We start from the raw sequence: 11,021 nt of genomic DNA, 5'->3' as shown, positions 1-11,021 counted from the left end.
TTGGCACCAGTCTCAGATACCTTTTCTAGAAGCCCAATTTGCTTGGGTTTAGAGAAAAAATCTCTCAACTTAACATTAGGTTCACGGTAATGCGGTAGCTCAGCCTTACATCCAGCAGTATAATTGGGTCCACTGGAACACATAGACATCATCTTACTAAACTAATAGATTGCCTGTCATTAAAGCTTCTTCAAGGAATCCCATTGAGACACTGAAGCTTTGCACCGTTCTAGCAGAGCTAAACACAGGAGTGGTGGCTTCTCTCAGGCAGTTGGACTAGATGGTTGTTGTAGGTTCCTTCCAAGTGAAATTATTCTATTCTATTCTATTCTTGCCATGCTCAGCTATGGGAGGGGGCTGCTGGTGGGTGGGTGGGTAAAACACTCCGAAACCCCATGGGTGGGAACTCCCCTGCAGCTTTTCTATGAAATTTTTTCTCTGGAGAATATCCCATTCTGAATCACAAACACGGGTTTCTGTATGACAGAGGTGGCTACTTCTTCAATGCATAGAAAATGGGTTTGATTCTCCAAGTTACCTACAGAACTGCTGTTAGCCAAAACACTGATACTGTTGAGAGGCTGTAAGAATACGTTGAATTATCTGCTTTCCACTAATAAAGAGAGCCAGGAAAAAAGCTCATGAAGAAGTCTAAGTTTACCTGAAAATCAAGCCAAACGAGTTTTTCTCTCCCCCCCTTCTGTGTGCTTCTGTAATGGAACGAGTTTGAATCTGGAGGTATCAAATTCAGAGCAGTTTAAACGTTAAACGTGGACTGAAAAAGCAGAGCTTTTTCAAAGATTTCATTGAACGTTGTTTTTCCTTGAGCAGTCTCCCCGCTTGTGCAAATTGCACGTAAGCCTTTTTACAAGCGGTCTATTCATAATGACACTGGCTACTAGATCTCCCTCCGCTCACAAAGTTGTTGGTCCAGCCCCAGTCCCTCGGCTTCATTAAAGGGTTTGTGTTTGGTGGACATGCTGTGGGCTCTTTTCATCTCTTGGCCTCCGTTCAGGCTATTTTTAAATGTCAGGTTCAAGCGCTGCGCCTGGGCAGAGCTGCCGCCGGGATGGCCGTGCCCTGCGTGTTTACCGAGATCTGCTCAGCTGAGAGCCAGAGCAACCTCAATGCTCAATATAGTGTCCTTGGTCAAGAGCTCAGAGCATGCTCAGAATCGACGTAGCTCAATAAATCCTCCCAGGTAGTTTCAGAAAAACTCACCCAAATAAAACCAAACGGCAAGTGCTGCACCGACTGACGGAAAGCCTCGGGAGAGACGAGTGAAAACCAGACTCCTGCCTGCTCCCTGGTCACGGCATGGGGAGCTTTGGTGAGCAGAGATTTTGCTGTATCTATGTTCTTTCTGTGGCACTTGGTGGGTTTTTTTATATTGTTTGTTCTGGTTTGTGTAGCAGGTTAGTGCAGCATTCCCTTCTGCTCATTCCCCGGGAGCACCAGCTCCTCCCTGGGGGAGAAGGGACCAGAAACTCGCCTTCCTTTTTCCCTTCCCAATTTCAAACCTCCCTTTGGAGAACGGGGAAACAGGCGTCGAACTCTGTGCTTCTGCCAGACTGAAGGCAGTTCTGCCTGCAGTCAGAAAAAGCGGCATTGCTTTGCGTGTACCTCTCTGAAATGGAGCACAGCCCGCTCTCTCCTGGCAGACCAGAGACCTCTCTCCCCCAGCTCTGCTCCCTGAAGGTGCTTTTGCTGGGTTCTGGCCCTGCTTTAGTACACGCAGCTACGCCAGGCTCTGTGCCAGTTGCTTTTTTTGCCTGCTGCTCTCTGGACCAAGGAAAAAAAAAAAAAAAAAAAAAAAAGACACGTGCAACCCGTGCCAAGAGCACAAGCTGAGGTTTTCCAGGCGAGGTGCTGGGTCCAGCCAGGCTGCAGGGCAGGCAGAGCTCCCAATGTTTCCCTGGGGCTAGAGAGATCTCGAAAGTGCTCTGTGTCTCTATGCATGTCAAATAACTCCAGGACTAAAACAAATGGTCATTTAAGTCAGTAGATTATCGGAGAGCACCCACATTTCAAATCTCTTTTTCTCTGTCCTATAAAGGCAAGTGATAACTGCTCCCAAATTGCATTTTAAAATTTTCTCAAAAACTGTCCCAAGAATCTCTGTTGCTGTCGTTGTTTGAGGAAGCCTTTGAAATCTGGCAAGGAAAAAACCCTCTGAGCTAGATAAACTCTTTCTTTGTAAAGACTTAGCCAATTTTTCAAGTCCTGAAACCTGCTGTTTATCATCCTGTGCACCAAAATGGAGTGTGGAGAAACCAACATACTTGCTGGTACAAAAAATATGCAGATAACGGAAATAGTGGCATTTCTTAACTTTGGAATGCTCCATTTGCGGCCTAAATTGATACCACTGATCTCTCCGCACCTGTCTGAGGTTAAGACACTAGGCAAGAAGCAAATTCTAAATTATTCTAAATGACAGGGTGGGAAATCATTTTTATTTGTAAAAGCAACTCGTACGAGCCAACAAAATGGTCTCAAAACCTTGTCTGTGTCAATGCTGCCAAGGCAGTTCTGCAAAACACAATCACTTTTTACAGTAAACCCTTTCTCATCCTTTACCGAGGAGTTCCTTCCATAAGTGAAACTCCTTCTGCACAGGCTTTGTAAATCTAATAGTCATGGCTCAAAACACTTAAAATTTTTCACCGTAAGGTGTATGGAGAACTGTTGATTTGAATCAACAGCACAAATAGTTTCCAGTTGTCCTCATCCAGCATGTCTAACCCATGGACCTTGGTGCAGATAAAGCTATACAATCCGCTGGCAGGGCTAAGAGACAGGCAGCAAGCAAGGAAGCCTTTGAGAGTTATCATGAGTTTTGTGAACCCAGATGTCCACCTGTGAACGACAAGATTCAAGATCTAGTCGTGATGGCTCCAGGACCTGCTCTTTCTGCAAAGCTTTGCCTCAGAACGTAACTACCACATAAATCAAAGTGAATCGCAAAAAATATTCAGGAAACTCACAAGATACGATACACACCTTTAAAGTCAGGCTTTCCCTTATTTTCTTTAAGCAAACATATGCTGCACATTTCAAAAAAGCTGATACAAAATACCCAGTCACTTCTTTCAGGATCCCCTGGCATTTTGAACAGCCTGGATTAAGATTTCTGTAAGTCCTTTTCTGGGGGCTGACTACAGGGAGCCGTCTGGATGTGTAAAACACTGCTTGTACCTGTTCCTCCCCCAGCAGATTTGGTAGAAACAGTAAATTGGGATTCCTTGCCAGATCCTGCCCCAGCCTGCTGCTGACATGCGGGAGGGCTGTGCTGCCCCGGGCGGTGGAAAAGCCTCGCACTATGCCCAGCTACCCACGGCACGTCAGATGACAGACTGCCTAGTTAAACACGGCAATGACGTCTTGATTAGAGAAAAGAAAACATCAATAAATGGTAAATCTATACATAGGAAAACAAATAACCATGAGCTTTGATTGTTCAAGTTCACAGCAGAGATTACTTACCTTGGCAGATACATATTCAAGACATACGGCTTGTAATTCCTTAGCTAGTGCTAAGCAAAACCATGTGTTTTTCTAAAACAAGGGGAAAGTTTAACTTCAACACTGTGCAAAGACAGAGCTATGGTCATAACTTCTGCTCATAGCAAAACTAAATTGAAAAGGGCCAAGCAAAAGGGTCCTAGAGAGAAGAGCAAAGACTGAGCAGCAGCTTGGAAGAGAAGCAAAAAGTGGGTTACAGACCCACGCCAGGGATGGAGAGAAGACGTGCACTGGACCACAGATATGCCCATGGCAATGTGGGGTGAAGAACAGGGTGTATAGTCACGAGCTTCTCCAGTGACGAGAAGTTATGATGCTTCCTGTGACTTCAGGTGTGACAGTAAATCAAAAAATGAAGCAGGGGCCATTTCAGCAGCTCCTTTCCCCTTCTCTCCTTAGGAAGCGAGCCATAACCGCAGGGCTGGCTGCGTACTCCCGCTTCTCCACTGTCAGCTGTGCTACAGCATCATGTTTATCAAAATAAAAGCTCTGTTGCCTATAAAGGGGAACGAGGATGAGGTATATAGGACTTTAAAGTCAGCTTGCTCTCATGTGAACTTCATGCAACCCAACCCAACTGCAGTGGTAGCGAAGCTGAGCCCATGCCCTGGGTAAGTTTTTCCTTCCATCAAATGGCTTTGTTAAGATTCTTCCTCCTTCCTTGTCCAGATAAAGGTCCATTATTAAAACTAGTTGTAAGGCTGCTGCAACCACTGCTTACCACCCAAAAAAGGCCTCGATTCTGTTCATTTCCCACAGATGGTATTTTAGCGGGTGCAGCTGAAAGCTTAGACGGAACTGTCATTTGGCGACACTGTCCTCATTAAAAGATAATGCAGTCAAAAAACCAAATAAAAGCACATGAGAAGGAAAGAGACCGGGAAACATGAGCAGTGCCTTGAACCCTGGGCCGTGCTCACCACCAGCCGGGCCAGCAGCCGCTGCTCTGCCTTGGCAGCAGCTCCCCGAGCGCGGGCACGGTATCAGAGCCGGCAGCTGCCAGAGGTACGTGCAAAGTACTCCTGTGATTAAAGATGCATCCATCACTGTTATAAATTAGCAGAAGCCAAGTTTAAGTGTGAAGAGCCGCCAACAAGAAGGAGCAGTTAAAAAAAAAAAAAAAAAAAAAAAAAAGGCTACAGTTTTCTATCACTCACATTGCAAACAGATGTCCCACCAATATTGGAGCAGGGCACCCCAGCCAAAGAGGTGAAATCATGCTTCTCAAGGGATGTTTAGAAATAAGTCATTTACTCCAAGGTGAAGCGGAGGACCACATGCTTGGCAGTCGAGGGCAGCGTGTACCAAAAGGCTGTGTTGAGAAAGGGGGGTGATGAAGAATTTGGAAGCAGTTTAGCAGGATTTGGAAGATGGTAGGAAAGGTGGTTTGGGAAAGCTAAAGAAAACAAAAAGAGAGGAAAAAATGTTTACAGAAGAGGTGTAACAACGACTTGACAGAGAAGGGAGAGTCTCTGGCAACTATTTCTGGTCAGAAAAATATTAGTAGGATCAAAGCGGTGCTTAGGGAGGCTCTGCTCCTTTTCAAACTGCTTTGAATGAACTACACTCGGTGAAAGTGATAGTGGTAAACTCTTTAAACAGGGACCTTGTCATGTAACCGTACTATTTAAAGATGTGTCAGCATTAGGATAAATATAGCATCCTCTAGTAATGGTCCAAGAAGTCACTTCAAATTCCCATGAGAATATTTATCACAAGCCCCAGCAGAGTCCAGCCATGTCACTGCCGTGGCAAGAGCTCCCAAAGCAAAAACTCCCTGTGCCGCTGCAGACAACTGCACGGCAGTGGCTGGAGCTTGGTTTGAAACCAGTACGGAGGAAACACTTCACGCTGCTCCAGTACCACTGCCCTGCACGCTGCCTCTCAGAGGAGACATAACGCAGAGACCCAGGCTACATATGGTCGTTAAAGTTTTGTAGGAGATGGGGTGACAACCCCAAGGACCTGGACAAATTCCAGGCTATTTAATTGCTGTCTCCCTGAATTCCTCCGGCGCTTCCCTTTGGGCGTGCTGGTTTCTGCTTCCTGCCCTGAATCACAGCACAGTGCAGCTGGAGCCGGATCCCCCCAGGCATGGAGCTGAGAGCCTGCTGGAAGATGCTGGCTTGATTGAAAACTCATTGTTTTCCAGCCCTGCGAGGAAACTGCATCTGCAGCTCTTGCAGAAGAGCTGCCTGTCCCCAAAGCTGGGCTCTGCCTTGCAGCTCCGCTCCTTGCAGCCCACCTCGCCGCTGCGCAGGGAAAGCAACTTCGCTGCAAGCAGGGAAATCGCACACGCCAAGCCTACGGAAAAGGGAGGAGGATTAGGGCTTTCCTCAACCCATCTCAGTGGCCTCGACGTGCCGTCTTACTCTGAACGTGCGTTGCAGTCAAATTGGGTACCGCGGCCTCTCGTAGCCCACCGAGCGCTCTGCTCCCTGATGTTCCCGGCCGTCCTCGGGACAGGCAGCGCAGAGTCAGGCCCAGGGATGACGGAGTCTAGAACTGGGCCATTTGGAAGCTTTTTGGTTGCATGAGGTTAATAAAAGCCTTTTCCAACAAATACAGAAGAGCTCCATCAAAGCCTTAGCAAACCCGCCGGCCGTGGCTGTGCCACTACCTAGCTGAAATCAATGAAAATCTTCCCAGCTTTCTTTTTGCTGAACATCCCATCTGTGGCTCTGACAAAGGCAGTGATGGGGATGGGATGGATGAAATAATCCTCTAGCCCACAGCATCGCACCCGAGGGCAGTGGGTGCTGGCGCAGTTCGGACAGCAGTCGCTCTGGTGGTATTATAAATAAAAAAGCATCCCTTCTTCCCCCGTTTCACAGCCAGTTTGCCTTGGAGGAGTCCACGATGATTACTAATTAGTGAAATTACATCACAAGAAACAAGACACTACTTAGCAACCAGCAGGAAAGACTTGTAATCAGACTATGTAAAACTAGGGGTTTATTTGTTTTGGTCTATTCGCTTCAGTCAATAACACTTGCTGTTAAATGTTAAGTAAAATCCTTCCTTTAAGCAAATCCTCTCCCAACGGGAGAAGGATGGTAAAGGAGGGAAGACGTGAACCTAGGAGTCAATCCTGTATTTTGCTCCAAGTCACAGGAAATACATTTGCCCTTCCCTGTTCACTTAGTGATGATAAAATAGGACGTCCATGAATTATGAGTGAGGGTCTCACATTTCGTGGAGGGCTGTTCTCTAGAGCGGCGCGGCAGGCGTGCAATGGGGCTGCGGTGCCGCGTGTTCCTGCGGGAGCTGAGCTGGCAGCAGCGGCACTGGTCACTCGGAAGCAATCGGCCATGGGGAATTCTACAAGGTGAAAATCTCTGCATCAGCGCAAACTGTCAGGATATCATTTGGATGAGAATGCTATTTGAATTTTGAATCTGAGAAGTTCCACATTAAAAATGGCTTTTGGACAAAGGAAAAATCAAAAGTGCAAATTAAAATCCAGATACTCTTCAGCCTTCCCAAGTTTTACGTGTAACCCCCGTTGTTGTGGTACCAGATAATGCGTAAACCCAGAGGGGAAGGGATCATCTGAATATGGTTGAATCTCAGAGGAGCAGCTGGTTTCACAAGGGCTCTGAAACTTTGGCAACTAAATCCCAGGGCACTGAACGGCAAGAAAATTTTAGTCAAAATTCTGAGCATCTTACTGAAGGAGGGATGCAGACTGGTATGAACCCTGTCCTGACCCAGACCCAGCAGAGCACCAACTCTGCTGAGGGAACAAATTAGGTAACATTTAGCCCTGGTAACAAATACAGAGGACCAGCCTCTTCTGTGCAGCAACCTGTGCACAGGGTGCCTTCAGCAAAGCAAGGGACTCGGTGCCCTGAGAGCAGGTGGAGAAGCGTGCGAGATGGCCACGGTGATGGGAAGCAACGGGCAGGGGTGAGGACACGGTGCCCCCGGCAGGTGGGTAGCTCAGGCCAGGGAGGGAGGAGAGCAGGAAAGCAAAAACCTCTTCCAGTTGCAACAAGAACTGATCAAACCCAGAAAGAGTCTGTGGCAGAGATGGGAGAAGGGACAGCGGTGGAGGGTGGTTTGAAGACTTGGCTTGGAAGGCCATCCCAAGTCAACAGAGAAAAGGTAAAATAAAAAAAGTCATTGCCCTGATGGTGTTGCTTTCCTCTGTAAAAACAATGCTTTTAAATGTGTTTCTTCCCCTCTGATAACAGAGGGAAATGTTATACAAGGATTTCCATTCTTATCTAGGGAGCTCCTAGACAGGGCGGCCTTTCCCTGACATGGCAAGCTGCCTCTCCAAGCAACTTCTCCTTCAGGAGTAAAAACATTTTTAGAAAAGCAGCTTTTATTCAGTATATCTCCTGTATTTATTTGTCTTGGTGCTCTTTTTTTCAACCTGATGGCACTGCAGAAACACCCATCTCCTCTAAAAGGACCGCTGAGTCTCAGTCACTGCATGACTTGGGCACTGGGTCTTTCCATGTGATGAGCAGCTGAGAGCTGCAAACGTATCTCAGAAAGTCATGAGCGTTGGAACAAATTCTCCACTTGTGCTGAAGTGCCCCATGGCAGCCTTCTACCAGAAACTGAAATATTCATCATGACAGGCATCCCGAGGCACGGCTGTCGCTGTACCCTCAGACCTGGGAGCGTGGCAGGGGCTAGGACGTGACATCTGCGTTCTCGGTACCGCAACCTGTTGGCAGCAGCTGAGCAGTGTCCAGGTGTCACCCCCTGAGCTTCTCTGCAGCCCTCCTCGGGCACTCCAAGGAAGCGAACAGAGACCATCTGTTGTTATCTGCTAAGAGCACCCCGCTCTATTTGAAAGCATAGCACTGGTGATACCGTTTTCAAGGTGGTTCACGCTGAGATGCGTTCCCTGAGCTCCCCATGTCTGTGGGAAAGTTCAGTTCAAAACTGAACTTTGGACTCATCCTTATTTCTGAACCTCGCGAGCTGCACAGCTCGTCCTGTATCAGCGACCCACTGTTAAGCTAAGCCCTGACCGATACGCCGCGGGTACCTGTAATTTGGTACTTGTCGTTGCCTCCTTGCTGGTGGAAGCTATCACCGAGGAGTGCGTTTTGCTCATTAAGAACTTCTTTCCAGATGACTCCATGAAAAACTGGTTGAATTCACTTTCCGGAGGACACCTGGTGACGTGCAGCACGCAGTACGCCTTCCATCGGCCACATTTCTTCAGCGTTAGCCTGGGCATGAATTTGGGGCTAGTTGTTAACTAGCAGCTTTGGGATTAATTTGTAACTTCAGGCTGGACTTCCAGTGGATGCCAAGTGTCTGCTATAGGCTATTGTGGTCCTGAAAAGGAGAGTCAGTAGGAAGAAGGGCTTGTGAGAGCTCCCCGATGGGCACTTTGGAGGTGTTTTGGGGCCATCCACAAGGCAATGTTTTGTTGCAGGCTTCCATCGAGATAATGTGCTCTCAGATGGGAGCTGGGTCCTGTCCCTCTGTACGTGAGGATTTCAGTCAAATAGAGGAGGGATCTTCTCTCATATCAGGGAAACTCCGATATGCTCAACTCGCACTAAATTACTGCAAGTTGCCTTTGGTTTAAAATAAAAGGAAATTGGCCAATGCCTGTATTTGCATACCTGACGTTTATTTTATGTAGCTTTAGCACAGATGCAAATAGCAGTTCACAGACTTATGAGGTGAAATATAATGGTCCAGGGCAAAGTGAAGAGAAACAAGAAATGCTGGAGAGAGCCTGTACCAGGCAATTCCTGCACTAGGTCAAACAGTTAAAGATTAAAGAAACAGCTTTTTCCTATTGTTTCTGGGTTAGGTGGACTGCAAGCAGGGGAGGCTAACAGAATTACAGAGCACAGCAGAGAGAAAGTTTCTGTATTTTCTATAAGCTGATGTAAAATAGAGACTTGTCCAGCCTAATTCCTGCACATTGAACTCATGTGGAGAAAAAAACACACCCCACTCCCCCCAAATGCAAAAATAATGTTCTGAGACAGAAGAGAATGACAAAATGTAATGGAAAAGAAGCCTCCCAAGTTTAAGCCTAACAAACCAGCCTCCTCTCCGTGCAGAGGGAGGATCCCAAGGTACAGACCTTCCCCAAATAAGACAGTCACTGCTTGGATGCTGCTGCCTTCCCACATTTGCTCACAAGCTGAGAGAGACTGTTTGCTCCTTCTCAGTACACTGTCATAACTGCTTTATTGCAGACTCTGCTGAACCAAGACAGCAAGTTTCAGCTGGAAATATAGCCTATTTCCAAAATGAAATGCAGGCTCCATTTTATTTTTACATTTATGTATTGGCAACACACTTAGGCCTTGATATCTGTATCAGAATCTTTCCTCTTTACTGCTCCTCTACACATAACATCCTGCTTTCATTAGGAACACAGGCATTTTTCTGGAGTCTCTGGTAGAAGAAAATTTTGTGGATAGGAAAAGGCTTCAGAAAAAATTGCGTAACACTAGGGCATTAAATATGAACTTTTCTCTCCTCAGAAACTACTTTTCAATGAGAAAAACAAACAAGTTAGTACCAAAGTAACCTTCATGAGTCACAAAAAAATTATCAAAACTATCAGAGAAGGGCATTACCAACACAGCTGGTAGCATATTCCCCGGAACATCCATTGTGGAGAACCTTTCAGAGCACGAACAATCAAAACCAGAACAGACAGCCTTGAACGATGCTTTGTAAAAAGCTTAATCGCAATCAGATTGACGCGATGCCAGAGTTCTATCAACAATGGGCTGGTAGAGAGCAGGAGTTAAGTGGTGGTGCAACACGAATAATACCGCTTTGATTTGCATAACACTGTCTGACTGTAAGTTTGTGCAACAGAAAAGCACACGGCTTGGCAAGATTAGCTCCGTTAATACGCTTTACTAACACAGTCCCTAGGAGAGAAGTCCGGCGCGAAGGTTTGGACTTCGGCGTGAGGGTAGTTCTGTGCAATGGAACACACCTGACTGGAGCTGGGCATTAGTCATGCTCAAACCAGTCGTCTTTTGGGTTAAGATGCTCAAAAGGGTCAACCACTGAGAAGGCAGGGGGGAACTGCAGGTTGTACCAGCTCCTAGGTACTGCAATAGCTTGGATGCTAATGAAAACTGGAAATATTTGTCATCCATCTAGCATATTTCTTTCATCAATAAATTTCCTGATAATAGCTATGCTGTTGTATGTTGTGATGCTGCAAGAGGCTTCCAATACAGTGAAGCCACAGAGCATGATGAATTTTAGTGATTTAGCTCTGTTTCTGTTCTCCATCAGCGATACAGCCATGGAGGTTGGTGTAGTACCGAAGGTGGGGGGAGCCCGATGGGGCTGTGAATCGTCTGGCATCACCCTGCTGTCTGCGGCACCGCCAAAATCCTGCAAGCCCCCAAACCTGACTGCACGTAAAGTGGGAACCAGAACACGCTGGTGGGGAGATCACTCTCCCGAGTGGTTCTAAGGGAAGCAGCTGCCCTCTAGAGGGAGCGGGACCTGGGTTAATTGAGATTTCTTACAAAAGT

General features: G+C 46.8%; 1 protein-coding gene across 1 annotated transcript in view; it reads left to right on the top strand.

Moving 5' to 3' along the window:
- Positions 1 to 1,198: 1,198 nt before the first annotated feature.
- Positions 1,199 to 11,021, top strand: part of LPAR4 (lysophosphatidic acid receptor 4) — a 33,189-nt gene continuing 23,366 nt past the window's right edge. Inside the window, exon 1 of the mRNA XM_049828070.1 lies at positions 1,199 to 1,330. The gene's annotated coding sequence lies outside the window, so the exon portion shown is untranslated. The remainder of the gene's footprint in view (positions 1,331 to 11,021) is intronic.

The sequence above is a fragment of the Accipiter gentilis genome, chromosome 24 (assembly GCF_929443795.1).
Source record: "Accipiter gentilis chromosome 24, bAccGen1.1, whole genome shotgun sequence".
NCBI classification, from domain to species: domain Eukaryota; kingdom Metazoa; phylum Chordata; class Aves; order Accipitriformes; family Accipitridae; genus Astur; species Astur gentilis.
The sequence above is the reverse complement of the archived record's forward strand: the minus strand, read 5'-3'. Positions and strand labels throughout refer to the sequence as shown.